Genomic DNA, 18963 nt, shown 5'->3' on the forward strand with positions numbered 1-18963 from the left:
TGCTCCACTGAAACTGACAGTTTGCCTTACCCACTGAGGAGGTGGTACTCCATAGAGTATCTTGTAACGGAAGTTAAGATTAGGTACCTACAACCCATATCACACAAACAGCATGATAAAAAAGACTAGCAGTTATGGCAGTAGCACCTCAACAGGAGGCTATCGGCACTTTTTACTGTTTGTCATTACAATAATGTACATATCCAACACATAAATGGAAGAAATTTTTACTTTTAATGTACTGGATAACTTGTGCTTTACTTATTTTTACATTTGGTCTAACATTTGAGAACATGAACACACAAACTGACCTAACATGACAAGATTTTTCCTTGATTACTGATAGAAAATTTAGGAAGTTTAGAAAGAAACACATACTGACAAAGGAATGGCCAGGCCTTTTATAAAAGGTTTCCATAAATCAAATACATCAAAGCAAACAATTCCCAGTATACACAGGAGAGTCTTATGACATGGTGCTGTTTTTAATACGGACCTAAATAAACAAAAAGTTAATGTTCCTTACTGGGTCCAGAATACCGTGCCAACTTTAGCTTCAGTAGTGGCACGTGCAAAATGCTGTTCAAGTTTTTAACTTACCGTAATACAACTGTCTAGAATTATGCCATAAATTATAATGCAGACAAATCCGGACATCATATCACTTGTTGCATTGTTATGCAAGACAGCAGCAAGTAGGTCTAGAAAAAGGCATCTACCTCTAGTATAGCTCAGGGTGAGGTTGTGCTCCTGGTCCTGCAAGCAGTGTGGGTGGGATATCACAGATGAGGCTGGTCAGGGCAGTTAAGGCCTATTGGAGCACTCAAGACCCTGAGAATTGATCAACTGTCCCCATTATGCTATGTGCCAGTGTTTTTCTTAGCTGCCTTTTTGCTGCAAGTATGCTTGCCCTTCACATTGCTCATGAATTTCCACGGCATCTGAGCTCTGGTTTCCTAAACCCATCCATACACACTGAGGCAACATATCTGTATTTCTCCCAGGTAGCTTTTCCCCTCTTGCAACTCTTTGTACCTCCTTTTTGTGTAGGAGCTCAGTCAGGATATGCATGTTCATCCATGCAGGCCTTCAGACATGCACACTGGAACTGACCGTGCTTGTAATTTGTGGAGGCTGTCCTAGAAGACTAACCAGCTCTCCTCACCCCTTGAACCTCCAGAACTCTGCCTAGCACATTCTTCAAAAAGGCTGAATCCTGTTCCCTTAAAGTCCATGGCTGTGGCTCCACTATTTGTTTTGCAAGCTCTTCTCAGGATGGTTCACATTCCTTGCTGCCAAGTCTGCCTTTGACCAACATCTGTTTGCTATTAATACATCCATCAGAGTATCTCCCCTAGTTGGCTCATCCATCACCCACATCAAGAAATTGCCCTCAATGCATTCCTAAGTCTCCTGGATTGATTGTGCCCAGACCTATTGCAGCAGATATTGGTGGGTTAAAGGGGAGTACAAGGAGCTGTGATCATGGGGATCTATTCAGCTGTCTAAAGAAAGCTTCACCTGCATCCTCTTCCTGATCAGATGGTCTGCAGCAGATGCCTGTGAAATGTCATCTGCATTGTTCTGTCCTCTGAATTTTTCTGTAGGTTCTCAACTGGCTTATTACTTGTCCCCAGGCAGATGTTTGAGTTCTCCTCGTAGCAGAGCACAACTATGCTTCCTCACCTTCCAAGCCTGTCTTAGCCAAAGAACAGTATCAGTCCAGTAGGGCAGCACTCTAGCCCTACAAGCTGTCCCAACACATCTTCATTAAGCTGTGACAGGTTTCTAATGCCTCCTGCCTGTTTCCCATACTGCATGTTTGTGCACAGGAATTCAAGATTGAGCAGCAATCACAGTTTTTATGAACACAGTGCAAGGCCGTCTAATCCAGACACTTCCTTTCTGACCCTTGCTATCATTTCTCTTCTGGTTGTGAAAACCATCTCCCAACATACCAGCTTAAGGTCTGCCTAACAATGTTAGGTAGCTTTTCAATGGCACTCTTACCCCACTTTACAAGGTGGCTCTTACTCCTTTGCAGCAATCCCCACTCTTAAAGTAAGAATGTTATGAAGGAGCCGAAGTCCTACCTATGACACTAGCCTCACAGACAGTTACTGACCCACTGGATGTGCTTTCTTCCACATAAACCTTTTGCCTTTCTTGTCAGTATTAAGGAGACAACATTGGGCCGTCCATAACCTGCACCCTCACACCTACATCATTACTCCTAAGGCACTTAACTCCCTGGCAATATCACTGATGCTCACATTGATGAGCATCAAGACAAAGTAGTTTAAGAGCTGGATAAGCCTTCAATATTCTGGGTCTGAGTCAAGCAGCAAATCTGAGATATCAAGCCATGTCAGCTGACACATGCATCCACCCCCCATAGAAAGTTGGCCCTGATACCTAGCACCCACTGACTCCTCCTCATTCAGAACCCCCACTTCAGACTCAGATAGCTCTGATGACTGCCCTGACTGTTCCTGTCCCTCCTTGCCTGTTCCCAGGGCATGGTGCCCATTCTATAATTACAACTCTACAGGAAGAGAAGATGCCTTCCTCCTACTGCCAGAAGTCACACATTTCCAGCCTTCCTCTCCACAGTAGTTCATCCACCCCTCCTCTCAGCACAATCACCAGCTGTCCTTCCTTCCTACCATCACAGGGCTTGGGCTTCTGTTTCTGCTTTCTCTCTCTAAAGACAGTGTTCATCCACTGTGATGCAATTCAGTTCATTCATCTTTCTCTCCCAGCTCCTTCACCCAGCTGGTCAATACCTCAGAGCCTACCTCCCAAAGGTGGGGACACCCTTAGCCCCCAACCCCAAGGAGGGGTACCAGGCACTACCAGCAGCTGAAGGCTACATCCTCCCCCCAGAGCTCCCTCAGGGTCCAGACATCAAAACAAATTGCCTCAGAACAGCTCCAGATGGTGCTGGAGACTGCCTGGTAGCAAGCTGACACCATAGATTAGCAGTCTCGAGCAGTCTTCAGCAGAGTTTCTTGGCCCCTTTGCACTAACAGCTGCAGCAACTGCAGCACTCCACATCCACACTCCTTCCCACAGGTTATAGTTGCTCCCCACACACCAGCTAAGTGTTTGACAGCCCCTGAGTAGCAGCCAGTTAGAAAAAAAAGTGTAGGCGTCCCCAAATCCACTAACTGCCAATACAAGCCAAGTTACAAAGCTTAGAGAAGCAAAAGCCTCCAGAAGCCAACTCTCACCTGCAGCAGCAAGCTGCGAGAAGTTCCCCTAGAGAAGACGATCCCTGCGGAAGAAGCATATGGAAGAAATTCCCTAAAGAAGAAGTCTAGAAAGTGCCGTGACAACTGTTACATCTCTACTAGCTGCTTCTCTTTGTTGCATTTAAGCACAGGCAGAGTGAGAACTAGTTGTTAGCACATGGGAGTCATGAATGTATTAAAAGCCGAGGAGGTTTCTGAGAGCCAGTGCACAGTCAAGTCTTGCATGACAGAAAGGAAAAGATTTGCTTAGGACTCTGAAGGGATTCTCTCACAACCCAGGAAAGCCATTCATGTAACGCTGTCAATCTAAAAGTGCAATTGGAGAAAAGCATGCTCTAAGGAGAAGCTGCAGGCAAAACGACGGGCAGTTTGGGGGCCTGTCACAATGAGATTCTCAAAACCCTGAGAACTTCTTGCATCACTTGCAAGAAAGCCTTCAACCAGTCCCACTATTAGAAAACATTGAAAGTCATTGGGAAAGGTAATTGCACTGTCCATACAAGCAGATCTGTAAGATTTTCAGTTACTTGTAACAACTACTTTTGCCAGCTATTAAGCATGCACATTAGTGAATATGCACAGAAATTAACTACTATCATATGCAGAAATAGTAAATAGCTATGTTTATGCTAGTGAGTAGTGCAGCCCAAATGAAGCAGACCTGAGGAGCAAAAGAACTGTGCTGACAACGAGACAACAATAGTATTTGTGCTCCAGGAGGCTGTATTTTAGCCCTATTCTGTTTTGTGGACTGTATGTCTATTAACAGCTGGAACACACCAGGTGCTCCTGGAGTGCATCTGCTGCCACTCCTTCATCTCAACTAATCCCAGTTCATGCTTTCCTGCCCTTAGGGACTGTTCCATGACATGAACTTTTTGCAGTAGATAAATTCGCTTCAGAAGATTCAAACTCAGATGCCCATATAGATACACCCACTCTCTGAAGGAATGTAAAAATCCTCCTCCTCTCAACCTACCTAACTCTAAAACTTTTTTTTTTTTTTTTTAAATTTTTGGACTCCTTGGATGAAAATTTCAGCCTCTTACCAACAATATATAATTTCTGAGCAATTCTTTGTCCTTCCCAGCTTGGCTTCAGAATTTTTGTCTAACACTGTTATGGTTTGTTAGCTAAACTCTGTCCATCGGCTGAAGCAGACTGGCTACCAGTGTGACCTTGGAGCAAAAAACCCAGACATCCATGTAGGATATTGCTGAATGTGGCATACATAATGTGTTCTGGCTAACACTGAGCTTGCCATCAATCATTCCTTTTGAAATAGTCCCAAAAATTAATGATAGGCAACTTTTGCACCCTAAGCACATCCTCCCAATGACAAACAAGATCTTTCAGGGTTCAGTGCTATCACAGCTCTTACTTCAAATATGCACATGTAACATTTTGAAACTAAGATATGTGATTTGCAGAATAGCTCCATATACACTACCAGACACTGAGGACTCTAGTGAGCAACCCCACAGATGGGATTGGATAAAAACTAGGAGATCTGTAGAAAGAACCAGGGAAGACAGAAAGAATGCAAGGTACAATACTACTCATTTTAAAATCCTAGTGAGCTTTCCCTTCTGAACCTTACGGTCTACACTGAATCCTCTTAATAAAAGCCAAGCACATAACAGCAACTATATTCCACGACTAAGAGCTGTCTTTGCCTGAGACTGAACAAGACATTACCCAGTTATGCACAGTTGACATAAAACTTCAGATCCCTCTCAGGTAAAAGTAATAAAAATAAGAAAATATACAAAAGAATTGTAATGGTTTGTAATATATTTTCCTACAACTATAAACAACCTTTCAAATTTACTACAGATTATGGTTAACCTGTGTATTAATTAGGTAAAAACGTTTTTACATCTCAAAACCTTTCTGTTTTGAAATCTTTTATTCTTCAGGAGAATACAAATGCATTATACCAGGGCTCTACTACTACACAGGTTCCTGCTATCTGTCAAATACATTTTAAGGATTCTGGCTATGATGTATGGACTATATTCATTGAGAACTTTCCTCTCCTTCATCATCCAGCTTTGTTGAGATAGTAAACTAGTACTGTGTTGTTAAAATGCCCCTGGTTTTGACATTACTTCTATCCTTGAACAATACTTAGATACTATAATGACACATACAATATAAGTATTACATATACAAATGACAGATGCCAGAGTTTGATCTGTATTTTCTATGAAAGGCATGTTATTGTGTTCATTTCCAGTTAAAATATCATTATAGCCAGTAAATCCCTGTCAAATCTTTTTTTTTTTTTTTTTTAAAGCAATAGCACAATGGTCTCAAACTAATGGAATAACCTTGTTCAAACATAGCAGACAGCCTTATTTTTCATCTGCCCCACAGAAAACTTAAGTGTCCTTAGGTTCACCCATAAATGGTGAACTCCAACCCCCACCTGCCCAGCCACCAAATACCAGATACTACAACACTACTCCATTTAAGAGAAACTTAAAAAAAAATAAAAATAAAAATAAAAACCTTGATTCTTAAGAACTCTAGGAGTTTGTAGCTTAAGCCTTGTGAGAAGAGTGACTAATGCAGAGACAAGCTAATAAAAACACTGTTGTTATGTGTGGACACAATATAGCAGAAGAGCCTTGAGATAAATGAACACCCTTTTAAATATTAACACCAACTAAGGAGTTTCAACTATTTCCCAGCATTTTCCAGTTATTTTTGTTTAAAGTCTCACATTTTGTTTTTCCCTTGACACTGCACTGTGATATTGCCTCTTTGAGAGCTGCAGACAAAGCCAGACAGATGTCTTGAATGTGTGAATACCAAGGGAATTGTTTATCAAGAAGCTATGGCCATGTGTAGCTCTCAGGACTTGCTCCCTCCTCTGTTGTAGGAGAACTGTTAATAATTTGCATAACAAGTAGAGAAAACCAGATACAAACTACTATATCACACTTCAGAAAAACATTGGGAGATCAAGCCAAAACAGTGCTAGTGAATCAAAGTCAGCTACTTACCATGAGCTAACATAAAATTTTCTGCACTAAGATGAAAAATAAGGTGAAATAAATGGTAAAGCAGCCCATTTGTTTCTGTGTTATTTTTCTTTATTATATATTGTCATTTATTTATTCTTCATTTTATTGGCAGGATGTAGGTTTTCCTTTCCTTTCATTACCAGAAATGCCAGAACTTATGAATAAAATATTTATTTGTTAAACAGAACTACTTTTCACACCTTAATTACATTCAAAAAGCTTTTCGCTGCTTTCTGTATACATAAGCTTGACCATATTGCTTGTAATGTAATCAAATGTAATGAAATATGTGGTTATTATCTGTTATGTAATGAATGAGGAAGAATGGATTACTATGTTCTTAATCATTGCAGAGTCCAGATGATATCATTAACCAAAGAAGTCTGGCTTGAGTGGTTCTGTAACAACATCTGAACTCTAGTATTGATTTGTAATGCATAATCCACCACTCTTCACAGGTAAGAAGAAATTAGTTTTTTGTTTTTTTTTTTTACATAAGTTTTGTATATCAAAAATGTGTTAAGAACTTTTATTTCATAGCACATAGGTGTGAAATAAAATTCAATAGCAGAGTAGCAAGTTACTTTGTGCCAACCTGCATGCATTGATTTTATCTCATTACAACAGAATTGTTATTTTGTACAATTGATTTTTAGGTTCTCTCTTTATAATTTTTTGGAAACTGTACTGTATGAAGAATAAGACAGGGTAATAAAAAAGTCTGCATTCTGGGCTCTGATACAAGCTAGCATGACCACTCATCATCAGTCATCTCGTATTACTGTTGGTAAGATGGAAAAACCTCAGAATTAAAAAAAAAAAAAAAAAAAGGGTTACCCCTTTTGACCCATACTTGAGTACACATGCCAATCAGAAAAATTCGAATTTTTTTCAGAACTCAGAAGACATCTCAGAAAAATTGTTTCCTTAAACATTTATCTTGCCATTTCCTATCACTTCTTCCTGTTCATGATTGCAAAATAACTCTGAGGCAGCTAATACAATAGTGCTCGTCATTAGCATCATCTACATCATATCAGTGCACAATAGCTTTTAAGTTTCTTTTAACTGAAATGAAAAAACAAGTAAGATTCAGAATAATGGTGTTGGACATTCATCTGGAATCTCTCCATCATTTTTATAAGAACTGCTATACTGCCCTGTTTCTTCAGCACAGGACTTGAAAGTTTGGTTCTGAGTATAAAAGAACGAAAATATTCCATAAAAAAAAAAAAAAAAAAAAAAGTAGGTATTTAAATTTATCCTTGATACCAAGAAAGGATCCAGAAAAACAGTGTGGAAGAAACATAGGAAGTCAAGATGTGGTCCATGAAAGTCAGATTTCTGCGCCTACATAAATATGGTCTTTACTTAAAAGTAGCCTCTAAAAAAACTCCTGAACTAGTTATGCATAAACCAGTAAGACACAGACAATATACAGCAGATATACAGTGTGGTGATGAGACTGGGCCTTGCAAGAGAAAACTGGAAACAAGCAGAACATAAGAACCAGGCTGGGGAGAAGGCTGAGAAATTGGAAAGCCATGGTAACGGTATAGTAGAAGTAAATGTGTGGATAAAGAGTAGGGACGAGAAGGAAAGACTCAATGAGACAATAACCTCAGCCTGTAAATATTAAGATTGATACTTGTAATCATCTTCCAAAGATTTTTGAATTCACGTGTCCTAATGCCAGTTGGAATTCCTCTAAAAGGGAAGGCCTCTTCCACTCCTAACCTTCAGGAAGCTCTTTGCCTTCTTTGTATTGCTGGAAGATTGATGGGATGGATAAAGTTATTGTTCATTATTCAATTGTGGATTAATGCCATTGACTTACTGTATCTACTTCACGGAGCTATTTTCTGCTCCTCTGCGTTATATCTGTAAGTTGTGTTGTGGGTTGTCACTACAGTGCACATACATTCTGCATGGTGCTCTACCTCCCTCACCCTAATGCTATCTGGCTGACAATTTTATTGTAAAACATCAACAGAAAAGATGTACTTGCATATTTTTGGCTCCCAAACAGGCCACATTATGTTAGGCTGCAAAATAATTACATGACATTCTTTGCTTTCCAAATTCAGGATTATCTGGCCTGTGCCTATGGCACTAACACTACATCTGCTGGTGATATGCATGACAGCAAGAACAGAAGCTGATTTGCAGTTTCAGAAGCTATTAAAACTAACAGCACTGAAAACCTAATAATTATATTAATTGGACAATGCCTCTACAGCACTAGCTTTAGCCCTAGCATTTAATGACTTCTCCCATACCAGCAAATATTAAAAGAAGTCAAGAACTATTCCTCAGTGCCTTGGTTTCACAATAGGTACACTGAGAAACAATGAGATGGTCAAAAGCCTTCAAATAGCATCTCTTCTTGTCAGAAAACATAATTTCATGAAAATAAAAGCATTCTGCAGCAATGTACTGATTTTGACAAACTGAACTTGGAAAAAAGCTTAATTATCTCTTGGTATCATTATAAATTAAGACTTTTGTTTTAATGTAATTTTGAGAATATATCTTTTACAGAAGTTATACATTAAAAATGAGTTCTATTGAAATTGAGGATTTGTATTGAATCAGCACTATCTTTTCCAAGAAACATAATGAAACAAGTTCAGAAATGAGTTTTCTGTTCCATAGACTTTCAATATCTGGCATATTCCTGCAAAGCTGAAGTAAAAAGTGACCTCACCACACTATTCAGAAGCAAACAAATAATTCTGTAGGGGACTTTCACAATACTTTTTTTCCAAAAGAGGGATGAAGTTTACAAGCTTGTGTTTCTACTAAATGTTTTCTAGAACACAGAGCAGATCCTAAAATGATATAAATCAGAGAAGTCCACTGTGACCACAGCAGGCAGTGTTTAATGCAATCAATCACTATGAATGCTCAGGCTTTTTGGGTACACTTGATGATGGACATCCTCCGTGTTTTATAAAGCTAGCATTTGAAGAACTTACCATTTCAGTTCAGTTTGCTGTTCTGCTCTGTAGTGTGAATTTTGGCAAGTCACTTAATCATCCTCTGTCTGGTCTCCTTCTGTAAAATTGAAATAATATTTTCTAACTTACATTTGATCCGGAATTCGACTTTACTCCTGAAGTATGGACATGTTGTTAGACTGTACAGAGCAGAATGGAAATAGCAATTTGAACATATGCTACACGGTTAATGGAGAAATTAGTTCTTCAGACTGGAAAATACCTTGTGTGTTTTTATGGAGAACCTATTAGAAATCCGTATCTATAGTATATATTACAAAACAAATGAAAAGAAACAAAAACTTCCTGCTTTTATTGATAGGAGTTTTTACAGCATTTTTACTCTGTGCTTACATACCTCAGGTTGTTATTTGGTAACCTCTTCTGAAGTTACATATTTCTTTCTTCTGTTGTTCCAACTTTTAGACAGTGGGAAAGCTCGTGTCTTCACATCTCTGCAGTAAGCTAGTTTAACCTTTTTCCTTCTTTTCCTTTAAGTCTCCAAAGCAAAACAGTCACTGACAGCACAGATGCTGTATTACAAATACAGGCCTCATACACACAGGTTTACTTTTTAAAATTGCTTTTCATGTATCTGTGCTAGTCCATGAACTCCTGAAGATCATGGGGCAAAAGCTATTGACATAGATGAACAAATTAGATTTTGACTACAACCTGTAATGGAAAACACCTTTACAAACTCAGTAGTTCACAAATTCCTCTATATTGGAGGATTTCTATATACAGAGCAAGGAAGACAATCCCTTCAATGATATATCAGAGAACTGCTAGAAAAAAAGCCAATTACTGATATGAAATTACCCTGTAGACAAGAGGTCTGAACAATACTGATTATTTCAACTATTTACTAATTACTGTTGTATTTGTTGTTACGAAACACCTTTTACATGTATTTCACCTTGTCTGCAATATTATCAGAGGGGCAAAGGCCTCTTACTTCACCGCAGGAATAATTAGCTAAGAATCATAATCTGATAAAGTCAAATGTACTGCAGAATGGCACATGGACTAGAATTTGATGCTCTCACTGCTAGCAATATTCCTGATTAAATGCAGTGTGTGGTTCACTGCTATGCAAGAAGAAAAAAATAAGTTGATTAGATATGTTACAATATAACACTCTTAGTTGACAAGGGAGACAAATGCATGCCAATTGCTGCAGTTCTCTACATGTGGTCTGTAAAATGCTCAGCAGCAGAGCATCTACAATTCTGACATTCATTAACACAAATTACCTTGTGGTATATCAGAAGAGCTTGTAGCAGCATGCCATATAATAATTGTCTAGGATATAGTGCTATGGATTCCACAGTGCCTCCCAGGAGTCTGCCAACTGCACAGCAGAAAGCCAACAGTTTGTGTGCAACAGCTATGCGTGTTGCCTGTTAGTGAACAAGACTCCTTAAACAGTCAGGAGTAAAATGACAGTCTCCGTCGGGCCATTACACTGGGCATCTTCCTTGCTCTCAAGAGCAATAGGAGCTTCTCAGAAACTCTGAAGTCACATCACCAAAGAGATATAATTGGCCCGCAAAGACAAGTCTGGGACACCAAAGTGTTTCTTTTATAACTTGAAGGAAAAAAAAAATAATATTGGTACGAAGTTTTTAAATTGTGGAAAGAAATTCAAGATAGAATTAAAAGGCATTCTCTGAAAAATTATTTCACCTACATAATAATCTTCCCTATAAAATCCCCCAGTCTGAATCTCTTTTCCCATTGGCATACCTATGCAAATCAAGTTCACACTATCTTAAATTGTCTCAATAGCTACAGGAACTGTAACTCTGGAGTCTTCTTTACCCCTGATTTTTGAACTAGCTTTCCTCTTATACAGCATGTTGAACTTGGTAGAGTGCCAGCATCATATTAGAGTTTAATAGCATACCTCCTATTGCAGGTGTTAAAGAGAGAACAACCTCGTTCAGTGGTAGTTCAAGAGCAAAAAAAACCATGATCAAATAAAGGATATTATACATACATTTTGCAGTATATATGCATTGAGGTTTGTGATGAAACCAGCTCAACCAGCAAGTTGAAAGAATTGGATTTAATTATGCTCAATTATTATATCATTCAGTAGACTTGTACCATAAAACCAAAATAAACATTTTTCCATAGCTCTATATGTGTTATCATATATATATGTGACAACTGTCTATCGTGGTTCCGCTTGAGTGGGCAGCCGAGCTCCACCACAGCCGCTCTCTCACTCCCCCTCCTCAAAGAGGAACAGGGAGAAAATACGATGAAAAAGGCTCAAAGGTTGAGATAAGGACAAGAAGATCACGCAGTAATTATTGTAATGGGCAAAACAGACTCTGCATAGGGAGGTAGTAAGATTTATTGCTTATTACTAACAAGCTAGAGAAGTGAGACACAAAGGAAAGAAACCAAAAGCACCTTCCCAACCACCCTCTTCCACCTCCTCCTCCCGAGCGGCGCAGGGGAATGGGGGAATAGGGGTTATGGTCAGTCTACAGCGCTTCTTCTCTGCCACTCCTTCTCGGTCACTCTCGTCCCCTGTGCTGTGGGGTCCCACCCACACCATGCAGTCCTTTCTGAACTGATCCAGCGTGGGCTTCCCACAGGCAGCAGCTCTTCCAGAACTGCTCCAGATATGGGTCCGTACCACGGGGTCCATCCCTCAGGAGAAAACTGCTCCAACATGGCTCCCCCACGGGCAGCAGCTCCTGCCAGGTCACTTGCTCCTGCATGGGCAGGAGCTCCACAGCTACAGGTCCGGCCTGGGATCTGCTCTGGCAGGGGTCTTCCCCAGGCGGCAGCCTCCATCGGTGCAGGGCCACCTGCTCCACCATGGTCTCCTCCACGGGCTGCAGAGTGGAACCCTGCTCCACCGTGGTACTCCATGGGCTGCAGGGGGACATCCTGCTTCACCATGGTCCTCACCACAGGCCACAGGGGACTTCTGCTCTGGCGCCTGGAGCATCTCTCCCCCTCCTTCTTCACTGACCTTGGCACCTGCAAGGCTGTTCCTCACTCTTCTCACTCTCCCAGCTGCTGTGTGGCACAGCATTTTTTTCCCTGTCTTAAATATGCTCTCACAGAGGCGCAAAACAACATCGCTTATTGGCTTGACTCTGGTCAGCAGTGGGGCCCTTCCCAAACATGGGGCACCTTCTAGATCCTTCTCACAGAAATCACCCCTATGGCCCCCTGCTACCAAAACCTTGCCACATAAACCCACTACACTGTCATGCTAAATTATTACATAGGTAAATATCAGTACCAGCTCTGTCAGGCACATTTTTCACTGCATAGTTTAAAAATTAAACACATACAAGAGGTAATTTTAATCTGGATATACCACAAGAATCAGGTTAAGGATCTGATTTTGTGCTATCATAACGACTGATCCATGTTACTCCAGTTCTTGACAGAATAAACCCTTAGAACTCAGCAGATTTCACTGATGGGTGAATTGCCATTCTAATTGGGCTACTCACTAAAGCATTAGTGAGCAGTTTTTGCCACAGAGTGAGAATTGTTTGTGTACATGAGATTAAATAGCAATGTTTACAGTCAGTGCATTGCTTCTTTTCCTTTGCTGTAATCCCTTCTAGATTGTGCTTCAATGTTTGAGAGGTATCTTTACCCCCTACAGTAAAGGGTAGCTAGGACTGTTCAGTTTATTATTGCCCACCATAAATCTGCTGCAACTTGCAGTATATTAATGAAAAGGATAAGTTAAACTGGGTTATCCCTGTGTAATACAGCTTTATTCTGCTTTCTGTACCCACTAATTCATTAAATGTCAAGTGCTCACCGTGTCCCTGCATCCCTCAAGACATAGCTCTGGTACAGTAAATTCCCAGAAAGAAAACGGAATACACGTATTTAAGTATTCTACTGAAGAAGGTTAATGGGTTTTAGAAGTGAGTACAGTATTGTTTGTTTGTTCTTTTTTTTTTTTTTTTTTTTTTTTTTAAACTTTCTTGGCATGGAAAAATTTACAAACAAACATCACCTGGAATTCATATGCTTAAACTTTTGTTTGGAAGTCAATGCTGCAGATGTTATTGAGAAGGCAGTAAAACAACTTAGCTTCCTTCTTGATGACAAGTACAAACTAATTAGAGCTATTTTTTATTTTGTAGAACATGTACTGACTATCTGTTAATTATTATAAGCCATCACAACAATATAGGCAGCAGCTAGGTGTTGCATCCTTCATAAACTTATGGGCAAAAGGAAGCACTCTGTACAAGCAGTCAAGAATTTATTGCTAGTGTAATTGAAATCCTAACCATCTAGTCATAGAATTATTATTTTCCAAGTCTAATCATTACAGAAGATTAACTGTTATTCAGATGTTTTTCTGTAATAATGAGTTAAACCTGTTAGTACAGACAATTCCTGTTATCTACCCCCCACCCTTCCACTTTCCAAGTCCTAAGATTATTGGCTACCCCTGGGGCAGGAGGGAGCTGACAGCAAGTTGAGTAAGTTGTCAGCACCCCAAGCTCTTCAGAGATAAGGATGTGGTGATGATGGTGGGGATTTGTTCTTCTTCCATAGAAGGAAGAGCAGTGCATTTTTTTTTTAAATGTTTCCTATCACTCTTTATGCTTAGTTCTTTCTTCATTCCTCTGCAATTCCACATTACATCAAAATATACTACATGTGGAGTGTTTTAGTGTTTTATATTTATTGGATAATTGTTTTATGTGACCCCTAAAATCTGTTTTCTCCAGCATCTGTATCTGCCTTTTTTTTTTTTTTTTTAATTATCAGAACACAACCACTGGCAAGTTCTTTATAGCACTGGGGTCTCCAGTGTCACCATAAGGCATTTCAACTACCATGCGATGCCCACACTCCTCTGTGCTGCACTAGGTCCCCATTATCAGCCCTGTTATCATAGTACGGCTGAACTCTACGTTGCTTCATTATGTTACGATCATAGATTTTTGTTCTATACAGAATAACCAGTTACTACCAACTACAAAAAAAATATAAATAATAAATATGGAGAGCGTTAGGCAGCAGCTCAGGGTAAGTCCAAAGAAAGTCTAGTTAAGATTCAGTCCAGAGGCTTGAATTAGTATCAAGCTTGTACTATCCATGGCAGTGCTGTATTTCTGGGGCTACAGATACAGAAAGCATCACTGATCTGGAAGTCAACAAATGAACAGTGACAAGCTGTACAGCTGCTAAACCAGGCAATGACAGCACTTAACTTATCTTGGTAGTATCAGAAGCTTTAAAGAAGGTATCAGCCATCCTTCCTCTCCCAGAGATGATGTACCCATGAAATCAATATATTATTTTCTTTAACTTCAACAGTTAAGTAAAACCACAGACATTACTAAACAATGGAATTGCCCAAGTGGTTTAAGACATGTGGTCCAACACATATGTGGTCCAGATGAGCATCTTCAGAAAATGATTTGGTAGTTGACCCACCAATTTTAACAAGGTATGTAATTACAAAGAACACGTTTACACAGGGCAATACTTTAAATGTTTTTCTAGTGTTCAGAGCAAAACCAATTTCTTAAGTGAAATGTAATGCTTGATAAACCCTGGAGTTGAGCCTTGTGGAAGTTTTTGTATATAAACATTTACAATACCTCATAGGATGAAGAAACTACCAAAGCAGAGAAAATAGTTCAGAACAAGCCATACATTGTGTTAGAGTAAAACAACAATAACCTACCGCAACTGTGATGATATTACTCACTTTAATACAGACACAAAGATCCCACAAAGCACAGAAACATTTGGACTGTTATTTTTAATGGCCTTTTAAAGACACTAACAATAAATGCAAATAGTAAAACATTTTTACTACGTTGCTGTAGTTGGCAAGAAATTAGAGATGTTTTGGATGATGGCACTGACTGCATTTATTTAAAAATAATGTGGTAATTGTCACTATGTTCATGTGCCACAGAGTCAAAAAGTAATAAAATTGCAAACTCTGAGAGGGACTCTCCAAAAAGCAGGTATTAATATGCTTATTCTTGATTACCAGAACACAAATATCATGATTGCAAGAAAGCTAGGAACTGTTCTTTTAGGGTTTCTCTAGCAGAAGAATGAACAATAATTTATTTATAATTCCAATTTAAAAATGAAACAAACAACAAAATCTTAGCTTGGTCAAGTCCTGAGGTCAATTACAAAGTTCCTATTTATTCCAGGCTGTAAAATAAGTCTCTAGAGAAGAATAAGAAATTAAGTACAACTTCGTATAGGAGAGACGTTATCCAGCTAATAGAAAATTTTCCAAACCACTATATGCTGTCTCTCACCCTCAAATCATCTGCAAACTGTTACAGATCTGATATCAGGAAAATATTGTTTAATACAGTGTGACTTCAGTACAATACACAGGAACACAGCAATGCATTCCATTAAGTTTCAAGAAATGTAGGTTTCTGTAAATTAGTACAGTATACATAGGAAGTGAAAGGTAAAATATGTAGCATTAAAAACATTTTTGAAGCAAATTAAATATTTGTTCTAAAATGAACCAGGTGTCTCCTGCAAGCTCAGAAAAACATCTATTTCTTCTTTTCTCATATATCTGATAGAAACTTCCAAATTCTTGGGTATCTGATGGGATGCTCTAGCAAAAACATTACAAGGTATAAAAAAAATAATAGATTAAAGAATACAAAGAATTTTTGCTTATAAGTAATACTTCAATTGGCTTATTAATAAGTTAGCATAATTTCTATTTTATAGTTAGGAAACTGAATCAGCTGGTCTATTTTCTGTATTAGCAAGTATCTTTTTCCATTTTTTTGAAAGCTTAGTTACTTTTTTTCATGTAATAAAATCTGTTTCCAGCTGTTCCTACAATATGTACATACCTTCAGTTCTAAATGGTTTCAGTACTTACAGCCTTTCTTCTACCTACAGCACCTCAACTCAGAGAGAGGAGCAGAGTTGTATCTAAAGCAATATGCTAGGCAAATTGCATTCTAGGTAGCTTTTCCACCATACCTGTATTGCTTTATGGAACACAGGCAGTCTGAAGGCATTTAGAGGGACAATTTACAACTCTTAAAGAGGCATGTAAGTCTTCACAGGATTGATATCTCATTTTGGTTTTCAGGAAAAGTTTGCGTCGTAATTACAGCAGGAGTCTGTAAAATCAATGAACATCAAACATTACCAGCTTAGAGAAAGTCTTTTGGTCAAAAGGACAAAAGCTTGCTCTAAAAGCAAACTTAGAAAACTTGTTTTTTTTCTTTTACTTTACTGTTCATATCCAGTACATTTTGTATTGATGCTGTACCTAGGTTTTTACTCCTGTATTGCTGGGAATACACTTAAGCAAGGCAGAACTTTCAAGTCACAGAACCTGATACATTTGGAGGGAGAAGGAGGTGGTGAATTTTTGTTTTGTGTGACTTCTTGTGACAGAAAGATCATTGCTGGTGTGACTTCAGCATAGTAAAGCCGTCCTGATTTGAGATTGGCAGGGTTTGGAGCTCAGAACTTGCAGTGACAGCAACTACTGAACATAATTCAAGTAATTTTCCCACTCACCAGAAAACAATTTTTGATCTGTTCTGTAACTAGAGAAATGATAACACTTCAAAAACTTGCAGTAACTGTGGGTTAGGACTGTGCCTTTTCAGAGGTGAAAATAATGTGCTCTACCTGATCAGGAAAAAGAAGCTGTTGTCTGACAGATATTCACTTACAAGATCATTCTTGTGGCTTAACCTTATAGAAGTGGCCCTTATAAAAATTCCTGATCAACCCCAAAGGCATGTAGCAAGAACTAGACTGGAAAAAAACTTTATCTGTTAGGTTTCATTCTCCACAACATTTTATAGTAATTTATGCCTCAGCATAGTAACATGCAAAATGTTTATAAAACAATTCTCCATTCAGCTACAGATCTAGTACCAGTGATTTTTGTTTTTACACATTACGATGACATGCACAAAGGCAAAAGGATTGTTATTATAGTAAAGAGTACAGAATTGAGTTAAACTTTTGAGTGTTGCTTCATAGAGCATTCAAAAGGGTTGTAATGGTTTTCTTCTACTCCTCCCCAGCTAAAAAATGTTTTGAAATTTCATAATTCCTTTCCACGTTCCATTGCTGAATGCAAATATGAATTGGTTTAAACAAAGGAAAATTTTCATGTGGATAGATTGAAAACGTACTAAATGATGGATCACAAGTATTGTAGAATATGAAGAACTGTAAGAACTCTCTTCCAAGTAGACTGTATTTTTTAAAACTGTTAGGATTGTATTAGGCAAGAACAATGATTTATAGCATGAACTAACCCATACCCAAATAAGAACTAGATTGAGACCATCAAATTCACATCTGTGATGAACCACAGGAATTTAAGTGCCATGTTTGTTAGCATTACCTCCCCTAATATTGACCACAACTTGTCAGCTTGTGCGCTTCTGATTTGAGCAACTGCAGTAATACTGTACTCCAGCTTGGTAAGAAAAAGATTGTCTAAGTTAATCTTTCCAGGTCCTGAAATACATTCACTATATTAACAACAGTAGATAAGTACAATATATTTAAATCAGTATGAGTAAAAAAACACTCACCTAATCTTAAGAAGCCCTGTAACAAATATTCAATATGTATGTACCCCAACAAAAAACTGTGAAGCAACAATACATGGTTTGAATTTTAGAATCACTCAGAATCACTACAACAACAAGGGAGACTCTGGTAAAGAGCAGAGAAACCAGTTCTCGTTCTGTCTTCCTCAAGGGGTCCAGAAGGAACTGGCAAATGAAGTTGCTAAGCCACTATCATATTTGAGAAGTCACAGTAGTCCAGTGAAGTTCACACTGACTGGAAGAGGAGAAACATAACCCCCATTTTTAAAAAGGGAAAAAGGGAAGACCTGGGGAGCTACAGGCCTATCAGTCTCACCGCTGTGCCTGGCAAGATCGTGAAGCAGATCCTCCTGGAAACTATGCTAAGGCATGTGGGAAATAAGGAGGTGACTGGTGATGGCCAACGTGTCCTCAATGAGGGCAGATCATGCCTGACAGATCTAGTGGCCTTCTGTGATGGGGTTACAGCAATGGTGGATAGGGGAAGAGCAACCAACATCATCTGCCTAGACTTGTTCTCCTTGCCAGAACAGCTGTACATGTTGACAATAAAGAATTTGTTTAGCATATTCTTCAGCTATATTCAAAACATGGTTAACTAATACTGTTTGAACTTCAAAAGTAGACACTTTAGAAAATAAAACCTTATTTTAATTGACTTATTTCCTTTCCTTCATGTTTTTATCATTGTGGTTTGATGTCAATAGATTTTACAACCATCTCTTGAAGAAATACATGGAAATTCAATATATTGAATTGAATATTATGTTATTGAGGCCTGAAACCCATGCAACTCTGCAATAAGCAATCATTTCTCCCATTAACACAATTCCTTTTTTTTTCATCTAAGTAGAACTAGATATTTCCATTCCAAAATATATATTTGGTACAAAGGCATGAAACTATTTTTCAACAGAAGAAAATACTGAAATAAAAGGAGTGACATTCAATATCGTGACTAGACCAATTTGAAACTGTTAGTGAAGCAAAAATTTCAGTAAGAACTATGGCATATCTGTGTATTTCAAGCCAGAATTTATGATTAATACTGTAGAAAATATGAACTCCATCATGGCAG

The 18963-nt window shown here is 38.6% G+C and overlaps 1 protein-coding gene across 10 annotated transcripts in view; it reads right to left on the reverse strand.

Moving 5' to 3' along the window:
* The window catches only part of LOC311420745 (uncharacterized protein), a 154216-nt gene that overhangs the window by 82339 nt on the left and 52914 nt on the right, over nucleotides 1–18963 (reverse strand). For 2 of the 10 annotated variants that reach the window (XR_014684528.1, XR_014684529.1), the window contains one exon: nucleotides 9265–9343. The exons of the other annotated variants lie outside the window; for them this stretch is intronic. The gene's annotated coding sequence lies outside the window, so the exon portion shown is untranslated. The remainder of the gene's footprint in view (nucleotides 1–9264; nucleotides 9344–18963) is intronic. 10 annotated transcript variants of the gene reach the window in all.

Source organism: Aythya ferina, assembly GCF_964211825.1.
Source record: "Aythya ferina genome assembly, chromosome: 1".
Lineage (NCBI taxonomy): Eukaryota > Metazoa > Chordata > Aves > Anseriformes > Anatidae > Aythya > Aythya ferina.